The 21,600-nt window shown below is 36.8% G+C and overlaps 1 long non-coding RNA gene across 3 annotated transcripts in view; it reads left to right on the forward strand.

Moving 5' to 3' along the window:
• The window catches only part of LOC143676568 (uncharacterized), a 209,078-nt gene extending 195,701 nt beyond the window's left edge, over positions 1 to 13,377 (forward strand). For all 3 annotated transcript variants that reach the window (XR_013172176.1, XR_013172178.1, XR_013172180.1), the window contains one exon: positions 13,196 to 13,377. This is a non-coding gene — a long non-coding RNA (uncharacterized LOC143676568). The remainder of the gene's footprint in view (positions 1 to 13,195) is intronic.
• The last annotated feature ends 8,223 nt before the right edge of the window (positions 13,378 to 21,600 follow it).

Genomic DNA, 21,600 nt, shown 5'->3' on the forward strand with positions numbered 1-21,600 from the left:
GTGGCTGGCGTGAAGCACAGTTTTCTGGGCAGAGATATCCTTGGAGCAGGGTTATTAGATGGTATCATGCATGATGAGAAATCTACTTGGCAGTTTGAATGTGAAGCATTAAAGATAATTCCATTTCATTTGAAGAGCAAGAAGTAAGAAAATGGGCATTCTAGCATAGGATAACATGGGGCACAGATGATATGGGTCATAGATGACAAATGAGAGCAGAGAACAAAATCTGCAAAGGAAACAGGTGCATGAGGCAAAGTCTGGAAGAAATCTGGAGCAAAATTCCAAGAGCCCTTTCCCAATGGAAGTGGGAAACACAGGACATGCTAAATCATTCCAATAAAAAGTTGTTACAATATGTGTTCCATGTTAACTATCAGGGAAGCTCATTAGAGACTTAGCACCCAAGGATTTTATTGTGAACTGGTCATGTAGATAACTTCTGACTAAGAGGTACCAAATTCTACTGTCTCAGAAGTGAATAATACGTTCAGCATTGATTTAGTTTGTTAAAGCTGCCAGATTGCAATATACCAGAAATGGAATGATTTTTAAAAGGGGAATTTATTAAGTTACAAGTTTATAGTTCTAAGGCTATAAAAATGTCCAAACACTAAGGCATCCAGGAAAAGATACCTTGATTCAAGAAAGGCTGATGGCGTTGGCTCCATACTCCTATCCCATATTATCAGCAGCCCTTCCAACATGAAAAAATTACAATGGACATAGGCCAAATAACCCTAAAGATTGGGAGAAAGATCAAAGGAGAAGGTGGAATTATACAGAGAAGGTAGGGTTTAACAAATTAGTATGATTGCTGAATCATTGTATTGATATTTCTGTAAGTCTCCAGTGTCTTGGAGCAGCTAGAAGGAAAAACCTAAAATTGTGGAATTGTAGCCTATACCAAACTCTGAAATGTATTCTACAACTAATTGTTGTGTATGCTTTGAAATTTATTGCTTTTTTGTGTATATCCTATTTTTCACAGTAAAAATAAATAAAATAAAAAAAGGAGGAGGATGGAAAGAAAGGCTGATGGGTCCGGAACACCTCTGTCAGCTGGGAAGGCACATGGTGAAGTCTGCTAGTTTTCTCTCTGGGCTTCTTCAAATGGCTTCCCTGGGGACATTTTCTTTCTCCATCTGCAAAGGTCTCTGGCTGTGGGGGCTCTGCTGCTTTCTCCAAAAATAGTTCCCTCTTAAAGGACTCCACTAAGCAGACTCACCTTGAATGGGTGGAGACATATCTCCATGGAAACTACCCAATCAAAAGGTACCACCCACAATTTGGTGGGTCATATCTCTACAGAAACAACTTAATCAAAAGATCCCACCCAGCAATACTGAATCAGGGTTAAAGAACGTGGCTTTCTGGGGTACACAATAATTTCAAACCAGTACAAGCATAAACCACATTGTTTGTACAGTCTCCCCAAATTGACATTAACCAAGGGCCAAACTTGCAAGAAGGCTTTTCTAAGTATAGCAGTCTAACTAAAGTATGCTATGGTAACGAACCACTTTTTGCACATGTACCTATTTTGGCTAGACACAGTGCTAAGTCTTGGGCATATTAGTAAATAAAACAGAAAAGGGAAAAAGCACAACATATCAAAATTTGTAGAATGCAAATAAAGCAGTTCTTAGAAATTTATGTCTTTAAGGGTTAATATTAGAAAAGAAGTTAAAAATTGGTGATCTAAGTTTCAACTTAAGATGCTAGAAAAAGAAAAGATAATTATAATTAAAGTAAGTAGAAGAAAGAAAAAATGAAGTTTTAAGAGTAGAAATCAGCAAAATATAAAATGGACAAATGACAGAGAAAATCAAAGAAAGCAAAAGCTGGTCCTTAGAAGTTCAGTAAAATGAACTAAACTGAACAAGTAAAAGGGACATAAACTTTCAATATAATGAATAGTCAATACTTGTCCTACAGGCATTAAAGTAAATATGGCAACTTAGATGAAACAGATAACTTTCTTGAAAGAGTCAAACTATAAAAGATAATTAAGAAATAAAATCTCTGAATAGCCTTATATCTTCCGTAGAAATTGAATTTGAAGTTAAAAACCTTCCCATAAGGAAAAATTCAGGCTCAGATAGCTTCATCAGTGAATTCTACTAAATATTTAAGAAAGAAATAATACCAATCCTAAACAAACCCATTTGAAAAAAGACAGGGTGGAAAAACTTCTCAACTCATTTCATGAGGCCAGAAGTACCATAATACCAAAATGATGCAAAAAATGAAAGCTATGGACTAATAGTTTTGTATTGTATTCCTAAGGAACACAGGCACAAAAATTCTTAGAAAAAAATTAACAAATAAACCCATTAAGATATAAAAAGGACAAATTTTCATGACCAAGTGGGGTTTATCCCAGGAATTCAAGGTTGATTTAATTTTTGAAACTCTGGCAATGTAATTTACCACATTAAACTAAATAGGAAAAACCACATGATCATCTCAACAAATTAAAAAAAAAATATTTGACAAAATTTGCATCCATTCATGATAAAACCTCTCAGCAAACAAGGAGTGGAATAAAATTTCCTTGACCTGACAAAAGACATCTACAAACAACCTATAACTAACATGGCACTTAATCATGAAAAATCTGAATGCTTTCTCTCCAAAAAAACAATAGAAGAATATCCATTCTCACCATTTCTATTAAGTATTATACTGGATATCTTAGCTAACGCATAACTAGGCAATAAAATAAAAAAACAAAATGTATATAGATTGGAAAGGAAGAAGTAAAACTGTCTTTCTTCATAGGTGACAATCATTTACACAGAAAATTCTATGGAATCTATAAAGTAACAAGATATGTGACCAATATAAAAAACTTTTGCCTTTAAGTCAACAAAGAACAAAAGGAAATTGAAATTAAAGAACAGTTCAATTTACAGTAGCATCAAAATAGGAACTATGTAATGAAATATGGTAAATCTGTCTCACCTGTATACTGGAAATTATAAAAGAAAAAAATATATAGGGGGAAACATAGGGAGATTGTTATGGAAGATTCAATATTAACATGTCGATTTTCCCCAAACTGATCTATAAATTCAATTTGCCCAGTAAAAATCCCAGAAGACTTTTTTGTAGAAATTGACAAACTGGCTCTAAAATTTATATAGATATGCAAATGATCTAGTATAGGCAAAACGATTTTTAAAAGAAGAGCAAAGATGAAGAACCTACATTACCTGATTTCAAAACTTACTTACAAAGTACATTAATAAAGTCAATGTGGTATTGATATAAAAATAGACATATCAGTGGGAAAAGTAGATAGCCCAGAAACGATCCATATATACATGGCAATTGAGTTTTTACTTTAATGTTAGGTAATTCAATAGGGAAAGGAAAGTCTTCAACAAATGGTGCTAGTACAATTGGGTATTTGCTGAGACAAGTGAACTTTGACCCTTTCCACATGCCATCCAAAAAATTAACTCAAACTGAAATATAGAGCCAAATGTAAAATCTAAAACTATAAAACTATTAGAAGAAAATATGGGAGAAAATCTTTTTCATGTTGGGGTTGGCAAGGATTTCTTAGATGGGAATAGCAAAAGCATAAGCCACAAAAGACAACATTGGTAAACTGATTTCATCACAATTATAAACTTCTGTTGTTTAAAAGAACCCAATAAGAAAATGAAAAAGTGTCATTACATAATTTAGCTATTTTCTCATGAGCACTTCAGTTTTCCTACTAACACCTGGATGATACTTTCTATACTTTTCAGTTTGAATTCCTGAAAGTCAGAGCCTGACTGTCTTACCTGATAATAATTTTTCTTATTTAGACAGAGAATTTTGGGTCAGGCCATATTAGAGGTCACTGGCCAGTTAATGGATGTCTTGCCATTGTGTAAGTCACCCTCTCCGGTCCAATGAGCTTGTCCAGGGAAAAGGGTTGTTGGGTTCAGAACATGGTTGCTCAAAGTTGCTCTGTATTCACAGAGACAGAGCACAGGGCAGTTTTCCTTAGAAGCTTCTCTAATTATGGAAAGCAATGCCACCAACAGCTCTAATATTCAGGACTCCGTGTGGTAGACTGTGTAAGGACCTACTCAATAGCCATTTCCCGTTATTCCCTCCTAACATAATTCAGATTTTGTTCAAGGAAACAGTGGACCCATTTCTTGAGCATAATTTATGAAAATCTAAATCTGACAGGGTAGTCTTGTTTCTATTCATCAGGTATTTGCTTTCTCAACTTCCCCATTTTTCTGGCCAGTGAAATGTAAAGGGAAGTGTGCCAGTGGGCTTCTAGGAAAGACTTTCTTCTTACCAACAAAGGGAAAGTCATCTGTGACATTGAAGTGGAAAAGAAGAGAATCACAGAGACACCAACTCAGAGCCCTGATATTGTTGAATCACTCGATAAAACATTGCAGGTGTCCACTTCCAGATTTCCTGTTAAGTAAATAATTGATATATTTAAAATTTAAGCCATTGCTAGTTGAGTTTTCTGTTACTTGCCAACAGATGTTTCTGCACTGATGCAGGTAGGCATATAGTTTGATTTGTGCAGGACAATCTTGGCTTATGACTGTTGTCCTGCTAAATCCTGGTTTAGAGATTAACATGTGACCTTAAGTATAGTCCAGTCCAGCTTGGGTCAGTAAGACATTTGTCAGCTGAAAAAGGGCTGTTCCACTGGATGAAAATATGAACTATATGATCTTACCTCCAGATCTGTATAAAATAATATGATCTTACCTCCAGATCTGTATAAAATAATCTCCCTAGCTACAGTTGCTTAGGTATTGATTGGTATTTCACCTTCTATGCTTAATTTTGTGTGGTACCTAATGGAGATATTTCAAAGGGAAAGAGAGAGATTTACAAAGCAAACAAAGTAGTATGAGGTGAAGAAAAATCCTTTGAGGCAAGAGATATGTGAGAACTGGAGTTTTAGCTCTGTAATAAGGTTGGAAAATTTAACTCTCACTCCACCTTCCTTGTAATATTCTCTGAACAGTAATAGTGGTGGGCTTTCCCTACAACATAGCTTTCTACTACCAGAGTGTGAAAGAGAAGGTCTATGGAAGTTTGTATCACTAGTAAGCTTCCCCACCTCAATGGAAAGATCGTACTTTCCTATCCCTTTGATGTACTTGGATTTGATTCTTCGGTCAGTGGAAGGTGAGAGGATGTGACATGAGCAGAGTTATTTTTTTAAAGTTACAGAACAGATTTTAAAGTTTAGTATGGGTTACAGTTCCACACTTCTTTTTTTTTTTTTTTTTCCTTGCTGCTCCAAGACACTGGAGACCAAAAGAAATATTAATGTACATGATTAAGCAGTCACATTCATTTGTTAAATCTTATCTTCCGTTATACTTCTCTTTTTTGTGAAAGATAACATAAATACAAAAAAGCAATAAATTTCAAAGTACATTGCAGCAATTAGTTGTAGAACAGATTTCAGAGTTTGGTTTGGGTTACAATTCCACAATTTTAGCTTTTTACTTCTAGCTGCTCTAAGGTACTGGAGACTACAAGAAATATCAAATGATGATTAAGCAGTCATACTCATTTGTTAAACCCAAACTTCTCTGTATGTCTCCACAATCACCTTGGATCTTTCTCTCATTGTTTAGGGATATTTAGGCTATATCCATTCTAACTTTATCATGTTGGAAGAGGCTATTGATAAGGTGGGATAGGGGAATGAACTAGTTGATGTTCTGGAGAGGCTGACCCCTCTATATTTAGGACTTATCTGGTCCAGAGACCTATCTGGAGGTCGTAATTTTCTGAAATGTTACCCTAGTGCATGGAACCTTTGTAGAATCTTATATAATGCTCTAGGTATTCTTTAGGATTGCCAGAAATGGTTTTGGTTGGGGTTTGGCAAGTTATGCAAGGTAGCAATAGCTATCTGAAGCTTCCATAAAAGTGACCTCCAGAGTAGCCCCTCAAATCTATTTGAACTCTCTCAGCCACTGATACCTTATTTGTTACACTTCTTTTCCCCCTTTTGGTTAGGATGGCATTGTTGATCGCACGGTGCCAAGGCCAGGCTCATCCCTGAAAGACATCTCCCATGCTGTTTGGGAGACTTTCATCCTTGGATGTCATGTCCCATGTAGAAAGAAGGGCAATGAATTCACAGGCAAAGTTTGACTTACAGAGAGTGAGGTCACATCTGAACAACAAAAGAGATCCTCTAAAGATGACTCTTAGGCATACCGATAGGTAGACTAAACTTCTCTACTACATACATAAGCTTCACAAGAGCAAGCCTCAAGATCAAGGGTTTGGCCTATTGATTTGGGTGTCCCTAATGTTTGACACAGTATCCAGGGTTTCCCCTGTGGTAAAGTTCAGTAGTTCTATATTTTTTTCTCCCATCCCTTAAGGGTCTTTGCCAATACTTTTTTTTTTTTCCCACATGGGCAGCCTCCAGGAATCAAACCCAGGTCTCTGGCATGGCAGGTGAGAATTATGCCACTGAGCCACCACTGCACTGCCCTGCCGATACTTTTTTGATGATCCGTTTAATGCACTCTGGGATGCACCCAGGCATTACATTATGCTATTAAGAATTAAAGGCCTTCATTCTTAGTCTGTGCTCCCTGTGTTTGGATTGTTTAAATGATCTACCCAGACAGGTTGCATTAGATTAAGTACTATAGAAAATTTAGGTTCTGGACAAAATAAACCTTTCTTCCTTTGTCTCAAAGTGTAGGTGAAGTGCTAATATACAGGGGATGTTTTTCTCACCTCTCTATTCTGAATTACCTTAATCTTAACCTGATTGACTTAATTCTTATCTCAAAATACCAAGTTATACATATATAAAACAGCCCCTCACAATCCAGAAATAATAATTACCACTCCAGACTAAATGTAACTTGAGCAGAGATTTTAAATGCACTTGTGTGGTTTAACTAAGCAGCAGTTTTAAATGCGTATGTGTAGTTTGGCTTGAATTCTTAAGCCTCTGCTGTCTGTCATAAGAAGAACATACTTCAAGTAGCTGGGTCTCAGAATGAATGACACATATAGCAGAACTAAATCTGACCTGTAGTTTTGATGGTACACTGATCTGAATCTATTTGGGTCCAGTAGAACACAGCCAATGTGCAGACCCATGAAAAATACATGTGTTTTTTTTCCCTCAGTGATCTGCAACAGTGACCCTGCCGTTGTTAGTTACTGAAATGTTTGGAGCTGTTTGTTATGCAGCATTTTTGCATCAAGAGCTAACTAATACAAAGCCCCAGTAGCATAGGCAGAAAAGGAATTTTCTCTACATTTATCTACATAGGGATGCTGCTAGCTCATATAACACTTTTGTGAAAATTAGAAAAAAGTGGCCCTCCATTAAGATGCTTTATTTCCTATCTGTTAGAAAATTATCATACAATGATTACACTGTAACAAGACACTTGATTTCTAACGAGATAGTTAAAATGAGATCATGAGGTCCATGATGCGAATGTCACCTATCACATGCATCACCTGTGTGCAGAGCACAACATATACAACCAAAGATGATGACTATACTGCAAGAGAATGCAATGAATTGGGCCTTCCTGAATTAGCCTTTGTTACGTTAGAAGCAGATCCAAGGATGGGCATCACTCACATGATAGCTTGCTGCATAATATCTCTTTTGAATGTCAGAAGTTGAAAATTATTTTGTGTATCTCTTTGCAACCCTTCAGGGACAAGTTCTAATCCTCCCCCTTGCAGATGTTTGCATAGGTGAACCAAAGCAAAAGTAGGTACTTAGAAACTAGAAAAGAATTGTCCATTAAAAATGTTAAACTTTTATGTGTTAAGCCTGCTTGTCCTTTGCTAAACCCTTGTCGTTTGGGCGAATGAAAGAACAAAGCCTCTCTTTCTGTCCTCTTTCTCTCCTTCATTCATTTCTAAAATAAAGAGGGATGAGTAGCTCAGTTTACTGGAGAGTCAAAACTGAGCGGTGGGCAGTGTGATGGTGGCTCAGTGGCAGAATTTTCGCCTGCCATGCTGGAGACCTGGGTTCGAATCCTGATGCCTTCCCTTGTAAAAAATTTTTTAAAAAGTGGATGGCGTATTGAATTAGTTTATTCTGAGTAACTTTCCTAAATTAGTTCACGCTGAGGTGTATAACCTTCCAAATTGCTCCTGTTATCTAAACTTAAGTCTATGCATCCTAAAACCCTGGTGGCAGTGTGATATATAATAAGGGGAAAACATCTAGGTTTTAGAGTAAAAATCATGTGCTGTGAGTTCTGCCCCCTCAATTTATTAGTGACCTGAGTTTCAGTTTCCTGTTCATTAAATGGCTAACATAATTCCTACTTCAGAAGACTGTTAGGAAGATTAAATGAAATAATGAACAAGAATAATCCAGAAGGGTGTACTACATAAGAGGTCCAAGGAAAAAAAATGTTAAATTAAAAGCATGTGTCTTGTGCCTTCTCATCTCCTTTTCTCATCTTTGGTGTGTGTCTTCCCATCCACCATTTCTCTATTGCCTACTTTCCTGCTGCCATCTTTTGGGTGTGCAGGTTTTTGTTTGCATAATATTGTGGACGCAAGTATATGATTGTAGCATGTGTGCTCCTTGCTCAGTTAGGTCTCAGGCAAATCTCCTTCACATTTGCATGTGTTACTAGGTTGTAAGTTCCCTGGGGCAGGGGTTTCTGAATTTTATTCATACTGTATGGTTAGAGCTCAATCAGGGCCAAGTACACCATGAGCAAGCAATGATACTTATTGAGTTGAAATTGTATTGTGCAATAGTAAGTGACTGTGTAACTATGTCATGTTACTGTCTCTGTTATCTTTTCATTTAATATATGTTCACTACCTGTTCACCTTCTGTGTTTCTGAATTTTATGGCAAAGAGTAGAAATGGTGATACTGTTGGGGATTTAACTTGGAAAGCAAGTACTAGTAGCACTCCTTCCTCTTCTAGCTTCTGCATTGGTTTAAGATATCCTAATAACAGCTAAACCAGAATATAAATTGTACACCAGCGCCGGTATGAGATTGCAACTACACTCTAAAAACTTCTGATTTAAAAATTTTTTTTTACTCAAAACTATCTTTCAAAAATCTTATTGATAGAATTTCCAATAAGTGAATGTCCTGTAACTTTGGACTTAGAAATGCAGTGGCTTTTTATCTACTTTGTATGCTGGGGAGCCTGAGCAAACTTAATTTGAGAAAACAGTGCAACTGCTGAGAGAACCACTCTAGATTAGAGGTCCTCAAACTTTTCTGCAAAGGGTTAGGTAGCAGATATTTTCTGTTTTGCAAGCTATATGGTCTCTGCTGCAATTTCGTAAGACCCGTTGTGGTATGAAAGCAGGCGTAGACAACGTGTAACTGAATCGGTGTGGCTGTGTTCCAATAAAATTTTATTTATGAAAGCAGCCTGCTGGCTGGATGTGGACTGTGAGTCACCATTTACCCACCTTGGCCTGGAGGAGAGAGTGTGGGCTTTGCAACCCATAGACCTGGGTGGGTTTCAGTGCCTCAACCTTAACAGGTCCCTGATTCTCCCTCATCTTCAATGTCCTTATATGTCAAAGAGAGCTAAGCAAACCTACCTTGCATGGTATTGAGAAGGTTCAGTAAGACAGAAGATAAAAACGTCTAGCATTACCGTAGTTTTCCTTCGTGATCATCTTTCCCAAACAGCCAGTGTTGCAATTCTTTCCTCCATTCTTTTACTGCCCTGATCAGAGCACCTGCGTTACTTTGGTACAGCTACTTGAGCTAGGCATGAATATGATTTAATATTTCACAGGAAAGAGAACTACTGAGAAAAATGACTTAACATTCCCAGGGGAAATTTGTGTTAGAAACAAGAATTTTCTAGCCTAACTGGCACTTCAGGGAGGAGATTCTGGAACCAGGGCACTTTGCGTTCTCCCTTAATGTCCTAGTTTGGATGCCAGTTCCCCCTCTACCTTTGCTCACTACCTCTGCTCTCTCCCAGCCCAATTAATTAGTCTTCCAAGTAGTAAAAGATGGAGTCAGAATTGTTTTGTGCCTGCAAAGTCCAATGGTACCCACCCAGACTTTCAGTGCTGAGCTTGACTTGACATAGCTGTAGTTTTGGAAACAGATAGACCCAAGATTGAGTTTTGACTCCTGCCCATTAGTGATGTGATCTTGGAAAAAATAATGAACTCCTCTGAGCCTTCATTTCTTCGTGTAATAAAGTGGTGATAATAATGCTTACCTTCACAAAGTTGTTAAAATAACCAAATGAAATAATGTATAAATAAAAGTTTAGAACAGGGACTGGAACTTGGGAGTTCTGTGCTTCTTATCACTTCATTCCCAGAAACCTAGAATTGTGTCTGCTGTATAAATATTGATCAATAAATAAACGGTTACAACCATCATCATTATTATTTTTATTACGGCATACAAAGAAATCACAATATTAATCTCTATTATTGGCACCCTTTACCACTGTCTTCAATTTCTCTCTTTCATATTTACTGCTATCACTGGAGACAAATCATGCACATGTATATTTTTTAAAACATTGCCATTTAATCCCACTTACAAACCTCAGGATTTTCAGACTGTCTGAAGCTGAAAAATGAATGAAGTTCATCTGTTACTTCAAGGAAAAAGACTGTCAGAATTTGTTGCCATTGCAAGCTTGAAGTTGGAGCTTTAAGTAAAAATTAGAATTTAGGAAAACTTGTATCAATTAGCATATGCTTGTCAGTGCCCTAATACTTAAAAATTTTTCTCATGAGTTCAGTGCATATTACTAGATGGGAGTTTTTGCTGTTATACAATGAAATGTGTTAACAATTGAAAGATCTATATTACCCAGTGAGTCAATATTTTCCAAATGGCCAATGTGTGATGTTGTAAAATTATGCATGGATAAAAAAATTCATTTAAAGTACCAGACAGTCAAATGGATTTTAATGTAAGGGCATGGTGAATTCAATGATATAACTTCGGATTCCACATTGCAACTAACCTTTAATAAACTACCACTTGTTGAGTTTTAGTGCCGTATCAAAGAAAATCCACAATTATCTGAAAGAGCTATTAAAATACTTCTTTTTCCAACTAAGTATCTGTGTAAGGATAGCTTTTCTGCATGCATTTCAACCAAAATGACATCTCAAAACAGATTGACTATAGAAGCCATTATGAGAATTCAGCTGATTATATTGTCAGACACTAGAGGGGTTTGCAAAAATACGAAACAATGTTATTCTTATTATTTTGTTGTTGTTGCACTGGAAAATACATATTTCTCATTAAAATGTTGATATGAAATGTGTTTACATTTTAACGTTTTTCAAGTTCAAATTTTAATATGGTAAATATTTTGTATATTATAATATGTAGTAATGTTATGTTTAATGCATAGCTTGTCACATTTATCTTGGTAATTTATAATATGGTAAATAGCTATAGATATAAAAAGAAATGATACACATAAACAGAAGCCCTTTGGGATATTTAATAATTTTTAAGAGTATGAAGGGGTCTTGAACCAGAGTATTGGGAACTGCTACTTTGCTGTAAGAACTACAAGATTTCAAAGATAATGACGAGGCAGCTAATGCTTGGATTTGCTGTCAGGGTATGCTGGAGGAGTGGTGGGTGTGGATTGTGGGCTACGTGGGGCGCCTGCCCCATGGTACCAGCTGATTTGCTGATATGGGGGAAGGTGGGTCCAGGATTGCCAGGTGTTCTGTTTTTTAAAAGAAAGACAGAATTTCATACTTGACTGTGAAGTTTTCCGATTTTATTCTTGGCAACAAATTCAAGAAGCTTTTAGTACTCTGTGTGGGCCGAGGGAAACTCACTTGGGGACAGGACGCTGCCCTGTAGGGTACCAGGAGTGTCTTCCTGGCCCAGGTTTTTAGATTTGTAAAGCTTCTTACTGGAGGGGTAACATATTGCTATGAGGGTGTCATTTATTAGTAAGGACTCGAAGAACTGGTAAGCATTTCAGAATTCTGTGACTATGATAAAAACACATTTTTAAAAAAATCACTAAAAGCACAAATTTCTAGAAATCATCAGGAAATGAAACTCACCACATTATTGTGTTCTATGTGACAGACGTTCTGCTCAATCCACTGGGGAGCCAGGAAGGAGAAATGAGGGTTTCGCTTTTCTTTTTAATTTCTTTTCTGAAAACTAGTGCTTTTTGTCCCTACCCCTCATTGTAAAGAAAAGCAAACCCAGAAAGCACAATACCTCTTTGTTTTATTATAATGTGGTTGCATTCTTCTGTTCTCAACAGTTTTCCTCCTTATAAATTGGTATAAAACTGAAGCGATGCTGGATCCCTTAAAGTTCAGCAGCTTGTAGCTCCATTTGTAGCCAGGATGAAAAACAGCGTAAAAGTAGCACAATTGGAAAATTTGTCAGGATTGTCTGAATAAAAATATTTTAAATTTAATATAGCAGACTAATTTCAAGAGCAAATCAATCCACATATAATGGGCTTTTATGTTTCTAAATCCAATGACTCTAGATTTGTAAAGGGTATGTAATAACAAGTATTGCATATATTTCAATTTTCTTCAGTCTTTCTGATTTTCTGTTTATTTAAATCAATGAAATAAACCAACCCAGTCCTCCACAAGGCAACCACCCATTATTATTTTACACATGGCAATTTATGACAATTTTTTTTTATCCCTGGTATAATCTATTTCTTTTCATTTATGTGAAGTGAGGGCAAAATCAATTTTTGAGGTCCCTAGTATAATGGAAAGAGGTGGGGTGAAGTCAGATGTTCATGGGTTTAGATTTTCCTTCTATTTAATTTCTATGAGCTATGTGATATGATTTTGAGCACATTTTGAAGCTCTATGAAACTCATTTTGTCTTTTGCAAAATGAGAATGATAAGGCTGGTTACAACAGCTAAATGAGGTAAAGCACCCAATCCAGGATCTGGTGGGTGGAAATAACAACTGTGACAAAATAATAGGAGCTAGAATTTATTGAGACGTTATCAGTCATGTGCTAGATATTGATCTAACACACTATATGAATTAATTTATTTAATAGATGGCCTCATGACCAAGGTGTTATAATCTTCCCCAGAGATTATGTAGTTACCCAAGACTGTGCAGCTAGTTAGTTCAGGAGCCAGGATTTGAGCCCTGGCAGTATTGGCTTAATAAATGCTGCTTTCCCCCTTTTCTTCGGCCTCTCTGTTTTAGACACTCCCATGGCGAAACCACTGCATCTGGGATGCACAGGAGAAATAAGGAAAGGAGAGCTGGGGCTGCTGGAGCATGTCTAGGATACACCCAGCACAGCATGCCTTTTCAAGGGCTCCAGTGGATAGCTGGAGCAGAGAGCTACGTTCAGTTCTGTCAGACTCAAACCACATTATGATTATCAGCCTGAATTTAATAAACCTTTAAGAAATATATTTTCAAGGGGCCGTCTTTAAGAGAAAAGAATACAAAATTTGTTCAAAGGTGAGTATTTATTTAGAATAAGAAAATAATCTATTTAAAACTTGATGCATATCACAAGTACTGCAAAATCCAGACAAAATAATGTACATCTTCCTATAACAATGATTTTATAATATATTTTTCATAATGAGAATATAAAGATAATTCAGATTGTTGGCATTTCAAAAAAAACTATAAATAGTTTAGAAGAGTTCCTTTGAACTTTATAATTTGTTCTTGGTAATGTCATTTACATTCAGGTTGGCTGTCAAATTTGAGAAAACTACTGGCGAGTTTCATCTGTAATTGAGCTGTTACAGATAATGTATTCAGTTTGTGGTATTGCTATGGATTTTCCTCAGTAGATTCAGGAATTCTGATAAATTTATTTCACATGTTTTCCATCAAAAAGGAAAAAAAATCAATGGTGCATTTATAATTGTATATGCTGCATTATTGAATATATTTCCTCAATCAGAATGAACTTCTGTTCTTATTAGGCATTAATGAGAACCAAATCTTCCACTCAAACAATTTAAAATCTCTGATGACTGGAAGGATTTTGTACAGACTGGCTTCACACATTTCAAATTATGTTTCCCCTCCAATAACCACACTTGCCACACCGGGTGCCATGGGACATGTGGATCTTCCTATGACCTCTGGCCCTGGTTGTGATGTCAGGCAAGTTGGCAAAGTGGGCAGTCAGGAGTGTTCCTAAAAGCCATCCTGTCTTAGTTTGCCAGTGTTGTGATCACAAACACCACCAACTGATTTGGCTTAGTCAGCAAGAATGTATCGGCTCATGGTTTCAGAGGCCAGAAGTCCAAGTCAAGGTGTTGGCAAGACCATGCTTTCTCCCTGGTGTGGAGCTCTGGTGCTGGCTTACCACAATCCTTGGGAGTCCTCAGCTTCTATCTCTGCCGTCTGTCACATGGCGCTTTCTCCTTCCTGTGTTTGTTCTTTCATTTTCTGTTGTCTTCTAGCTTCTGCCTCCTGTGTGGCTTTCTCTGACTCTTGGCGTCTGGTTTCCTCTCTTTATAAGCCTTCCAGCAATAAGGATTAAGACCCACCCCCATTCAGTATGGCCACACCTTAACTAAAAATAATATCTTCAAAAAGGTTCTATTTATAAATGGATTAAAATTAAAACCATTTTTCATTGGGGTACATAATTCAACCTAACCACATATTCCCACAATATGATGGTTAACAGTAACTTTACTATATTCATAAGTGACTGTGAGCCACTTGTATCCCACTGAATTAAAATTAAATGCACTTCTTAACTAGGTCTCAAAAATGCCTGTGGCCACTTCAGTGCTGCCTGGCACAAGGGGAAAGCATGATGCAGAGTAAGTTAGAGATGACAGAAATGGTGTTCTTAACACATTGTGGTTGAAGTATTTTACTGTAGCTAATTTTATAAAATGGTTGACCAGATGGACCATTGTGAGGGGCCCTCAACAGAGCTTTGTTTACCTCATGGTAAAGTCATTTCTGGTAACTGGAGAAAGATTATGTCACTGATTGGTAGGGAACAGTTTAGGGAAGACACATTATCTTGCCATGACTTTGATTAATGATAGCTAGTTATCTAACTCAATGGGTAGAAGAAAAATAAATAAGGCAAAAAATTAACACAATTTATAATTAATCATGAAGTTACAGCCTCAAAATCACAAGCATTGAATGTAATGATAAGCCAGTCCTTTAAAGATCACTTGAAAAAGCAATAATGTTATGGTAATAATTCAGTAAAAATTATGGGAATAATGAGTTAAAAAGTTACACAATACTTTTGTGTAATACTTTTATGTCTGACTTTTATGAGAATGGGTGTTTGTGGATTGGGATGAAATTCCCAGCACCAAATGTAACAGTTCAATTTTTTACACAATTTAGATGTACCTGAAGTTGGTACACTCTGGGAAACTGTGTGTGGTGGTTTAGAGCTGTATGTACAGAAGACAAACATGTTCTTAAATTTAATCCATTCCTGTGAGTGTGAACCCATTATAAGTAAGACCTTTTGATGAGGTTGCTTTAGTTAAGGGGTGACCCATCTCAATCAGAATGGATCTTAATCTTTTTTTAAATAACTTTTTATTGTAGTAACATTTATAGAACTCAAAATTTTCCATTTTAATTATTTTCAAGGGTACAATCCATTGGTATTAATTACATTCATAATATCGTGCTACAATCACCAGCATTCATCTACCAAACATTTTCATCACCTCAAGTAGAAACTCTGCACCCATCAAGCAATAATTTGCAAGTCCCCTCACCCCCTGGTCCCTGTGTACTTGTTGATTTTCATTTTTCTTTTCAAATCACTTATGTGTATTTTGTAATTTTTCTACATGTAACATTCCTTACTGGTATAATACATTTTTAAAGATAAAAATAGTTAAATCATTAAATCATAAATAGTTAAATAGTTAAATCATAAAAAAACTACTAAAACAGTTACAACAGGATGAATGGAATCTCATAACACTCATAGCTTATGCATTAAAATTAACAGAATGGCCATTTTTTTTCACATAAACTACAAGTTTCCAAAAATATTGGAAATAGATGTTAATCTACAACAGATACCACATCTCATAAAAGAAAAGGGCTGTGATCAGTCATTTCACTCCCAACAAGAAGACTCTTCCTTTACTATTTCCTCGGATCTTAACCTTATTACCAGAGTGCTTTATAAGTAGAATGAAATTCAGACAAGATAGAGAAAAAGACACAGAGGAAGCAGCCAGAAGCTGAAAGTCAGTGGAAACTGGTAGAGAAAAACGAGGCCAGGGGAGGCCATCATGTACATTGTCATGTGACAGAGAAGGCCATGACCAAGAATCCGCAGCAGCCAGCCCCAGAATGCCAATCTTAGGGAAGAAAACATTACCCTGGTGACGTCTCAATTTAGACTTTCTTTTAGCCTCAAAACTGTAAACAAATAAATTCCCATTGTTTAAGCCAAACCATTGCATGGTATTTGCTTGAGCAGTCAAGGAAACGAAAACACTGTATAAGATGAATTTACTGACATGAAAGATATGGATGTCCAAATTGTTGGGAAAATTTCAATATGACTGTTTCATGAAGTGTGATAATGGAAGAAGCACTGTGTTAATGTATTGCTTTGTATAATGTGTCTTAAAATATATATGCACAGCTAACTTAATGAATTAAATACTAGAATTAGCTGTTATGATTACAACTGTATCCCTATAAAATAGGCAGCCGTAATAAATACTTAGGACATAAAGCATTTAATTATTACTCCCATGTGTATGGGCCATGGAATTGAGCTGAGCTAGTCTGGGATCTCTGGGTTTGGCTCCAGGGTCTCTCATTCTTCTACGACCAGTGGTCTGTTTTCCCTGGCAGTGTTGGAAGTCTAAGAGGACAAGTCCAGCCATCTAAGCACATCATAAGCCTCTACTTGAATAATATCCACTAAGATGCCATTGGGAAAGCAAGTCATGCAGCTGAACCCAAAGTCAAGAAGGTGGAGAAACATTTTCTATAAACTATGAGGTGACAGAAATTCTCATGGCCAACCCCTGCATCAGTGGGTGGGGACATATAACTCTTGAAGTGAAGGGGTGGAGTGAATAGTTACTGAACAATAATCAAATTTACCACAATCTGTAAAAATTTTTACATTTGAATTGACTAAAACTTAAAAAAAAATCTTTAATGGGTAATGAGGATTTCTGCATATTTGGGGTGGATTTATATTTGGTAACTTAATTGGTTCATTGGGCTAAAAAAGATTGTGAATTAGGGCTAATATTTTCACTCAGGTGTTCAAGTCTAAAATCAACAACCTTTAATATTTTACCAGCACATAGGGTCATTAAAACCCTCCAACTTCCTTTAAGTGCTTGCTCCTTTGAACTTCTACCATTCTCCTGCTGATACAATTAGAAAAAGGGCCAATGAGAGATTGGTTTCAAGAGTTATTTGGGGGTTACCAGCTAAAGATGAAAAAGCAATGAAATATTTGTTTTATGGTGTTCAGGCCAGAATCCTGCTAGAACATCTCCTGTTTGGAATAAGGAGGCTCAGTGACATGCTAGAAATGAGCACATGGGGGCTTTTGAAGAGTGCCCAGAGCTATAGAATCCTGGCACTGCACTTCTGGCCTCAATGATGTATGAAAGAAGAAGGCATGGGAGTGTCTTCAAAGGTGAGAGACTATTGTGACTGGTTTTACAAAGACTTTGGAAGACTGCTCTGGGGTAAAAGAAACTGTAACTTATATTTCTGAAGGGCCTGGCAGCTGAAGTAGTATAACACAGCTGAGGATGAACCTGTGCTTTTATTAAACAATATAATCTTAGAAGTGGAACAAAGAGGATAAGTCTAATCCCAGTGTTTAGTTTTATAAGTGAAGTAATTAAAGCCTTGATTGACTAAGCTTTGCCAAGTTCACATAATTAGTACCATTGCAAGGACTAGGACCCCAATCTTCTGGGATGAGACTCAGTGGCTTTCTCATGGCAGTGACAATAAATACTCTTTGGTTGGGATTCTGGGCTACAAGGATTTCTCTTTCTCTGGCTTGGAACTGGGATATATGGGAATGTCCCCACTGGTGATGTTTGTACAGCATGGCCCTGCCCCACTGACCAGCAGAAAGCAAGTCTCCCTCCCACGAATGCCAAGTTTGGAATAGTGACACATAGAGAGCAGGTATTGAGAAGCTGAGTTGTCTTATGACCATCCTTTAGAAAGAAGATAGCAAGGAGTGGCTTGAAATCTTGGCTTTACCCCTCATTAGCTCTGTGACTTTTGGGCAAGTCACTTAATTTCTCTTTCCTCAGGTTCCTTACCTTTAAACCAGAGATAATGCTACCTACCTGTGGTGACTTGGAGGTATATACTCTAGAGAAACATGTTTTTAATCTAAACCCATTCCTGCGGATATGAATTCCTTGTAAATAAGATATTTTGATGAGGTTACTTCAGTTAAGTGTGGCCCAGCTGAATCAGTCAGGTCTTTAATCTGGATTATTGGAGTCCTTTATAAACAGAATATAAATCAGAAGGAGAGGAAGCATAGAGAGCAGCCAGAAGCTGTCAATGGAACTGGAGGAGAAAAAAAGATGCCACCATATGTATTGTCATTTGACTGAAAAGCTAAGAACCAAGGATTGCCAACAACCAATCCCAGAATGTCACAGTCTTTGGGGAGAAAGCCTCACCTTGCTGATACCTTGATTTTGGATTTCTCAGAACCTCAAAACTGTGAGCCAATAAATTTTCATTGTTAAAGCCAATTCATTGCATAATGTTTGTTTTAGCAGCTGGGAAACTAAACATGACCTTGTGATGTTGTTTTGAGGACTAAATAAGATAACACTTATATATAGGAAGTGCCAGATACAACAGTATGTGTACCAAACTCAATACATGTCAACTGTTTATTTCCTGCTGAGAAACAGAAAGTGTCATGGCCTCTTTGCTTTCTGACTCCCTGTTATTCAATTCTCTTTTTGATTTTGGATTATAACCCAGGATCCTTCCTTTTCTTCCCCTCTTTTTTTGAGCAAGCCTGAGTCAGCGTCTGTTCCTTGAGAAAAAGATAATTTAAAAATGTTGATTTTCATACATAATACCTTCTATATTACTAGGGAAATCACATATAAAGTGATGTCTCCCACTCAGATGTATGAGTGTGTGTGTGTGTGTGTCCTTGTGTGTGTGTTCTGGTAGCACTAAATGAGAGCACACATTCTGTTTGAGAAAAAATTAAAAATCAATATTTAAGGGAAGAAGTACTAAAAAGTAATGTGTACTAATAGTACTTTATGCTTGAAAATGATAGTTGAGCCAGTTAGATCTATATGAAGAGAGGATAGACAAATTGATCCAGATAATAATGTGTCGTGAAATGGATCATTGTTAATATATTCAAGAACTGGTTATTAACACTTAAATGATCAAAATATTGACTTAAATAACTTTATCTGCCAATACTGGCAGGGAAAATTACTGCATTCCACCAGATTTATTGGCCCACATAGATTTAAATATATATAAATATGCAACTATAAATAAAATTTGGCTATTACATTTAGGTTAGAAAGATCATTTGGTAGCCTATATTTCATAACATTATAAGGAGTCATTTTTACTATTATGCACCAAATATACTTTTGTTTAGTAACTTGCTGTATTTGCACTTTACATAAATTAGATATATAGTGGCAGGTTTAATTAACTCTACAGAATAAAAATAGTGATTTCTAAAAGCAACTTGAGGACATTTCTATGTAATTTTACAAAATGTCTTCATGCCATTCAATGAATGTAATATAGATGCTGGTAAAAATAGTGTTTGCATTGAATTTGGAGTGGAAAATAGAATCAGTGGGAATATTAATACATACTAAATCTCTAAATGAATCTCCAAGTCCATTAAGAGTTTTAATGCTGCATTTCAAGCTCATAACTCGAGGCAATTTCCTCTCTAACTTAGTTTTGGCAAATGTTTATTTTGAGAAATGCTCAGTCATCTGTTTTACAAGCTGATTCTCTTTACACCTGAAACTTTCCATAAGAAAGTTGACAGCATAAAAATCAACTCCAGTTTTAGGAAGAAATAAGCCCACCTGCTTTAAGGTTGGGGACATAAATGCAAAGAATATTGACTGAACTGGAAGGAATGTGAGAGGGTGTCATCATTTTATAGATGAGTGAATGTCATCATTTATAGAATGATGAAGTACCTGCCCAAGACCAGGCAAGAAATTGACTGACCCAGGATTATGCCCAGACCCAGTCTAAGACTCTTTCTATCACATTCATGTTAACCCTCATTTTACACATATGGAGGCTAAACCCAAGAAAGATTAAGTGACTTGCTAAGAAGGTCTGTGTTGGTTTGAAAGGATGTACGTAACCTTGAAAAGCCATGTTTTAATCAAAATCCCATTTCATAAAGGGAGAATAATCCTTATTCAATACTGTATGTAATTAGATAATCTCCCTAGAGATGTAATCCAATCAAGAGTGGTTGATAAACTGGATTAAGGGAGGTGTGTCTCCACCCATTTGTGTGGGTATTGATTAGTTTCTGAAGTCCTATAAAAGAGGAAACATTTTGGAGAATGAGAGAGATTTCTGAGAGCAGAGAATAACATAGCCACGAGAAACAGAGTCCACCAGTTAGTGACCTTTGAAGATGAAGGAAAATGCCTCCTGGGGAGCTTCATGAAACAGGAAGCCAGGAGAAGAAGCTAGCAGATGACGCTGTGTTTCCCATATGCCCTTCCAGATGAGAGAGGAACTCTGATCGTGTTTACCATGTGCCTTTTCAGATGAGAGAAAAACTCTGACTGTGCTCTCCATGTGCCCTTCCACTTGAGAGAGAAACCCTGAACTTCATCGGCCTTCTTGAACCAAGGTATATTTCCTTGGATGCCTTAGATTGGACATTTCTATAGACTTGTTTTAATTGGACATTTTCTTGACTTTAGCACTGTAAACTAGCAACTTATTAAATTCCCCTTTTTAAAAGCCATTCCATTTCTGGTATATTTCAGTCTGGCAGCTAGCAAACTAGGACAGGGTCAAATGCCTAATTAACGGACAATGATGACCAGTAGGCCTCTTGATATCAAATCTGCTGGTTGTTATCTAAGTTTATAAGGATATGATCCAGTAGGCTCTGCAAAATGTCCTGAGATCTAAAGATGACCTTCCCTAGGCCCTCCTGGTATCCTGTTTCATTTCAGTGAGGAAGGAACTTTCATTAATAATTAGACATTAAGCAAAAATGAAAATACCCTTGGGAACAGTATTGGTTCAAATTTATGCCAAAGTACTCCAGACCTGCCCAGTCTTAACTAGCCTGTGGGTACAAACAAGAACCCAATAACATTAAACTAATAGGTTTTCTGGCTCATGACCCCCACTAGTATAGAAAGAAGCAGATTGGGTCTCCTGGCTTAGGTTCTGCTGGGACACCTGGCCACAAAGAGGTGTGTATAGGAAAGGAAAGTGGAGGTACTAGGATCAATAGCATGAATAGGTTCCAAGATTTCTTGATGTCCACCATTGCTGTAACAGTGCTTCTGCAGCTTATGTCTATGGCCAATGAGTGGTCCCTGATTCACTTTGTGGATGGACAGACTTACTATACAAAA

This window comes from Tamandua tetradactyla, chromosome 3, assembly GCF_023851605.1.
Source record: "Tamandua tetradactyla isolate mTamTet1 chromosome 3, mTamTet1.pri, whole genome shotgun sequence".
Taxonomy (NCBI): Eukaryota; Metazoa; Chordata; class Mammalia; order Pilosa; family Myrmecophagidae; genus Tamandua; species Tamandua tetradactyla.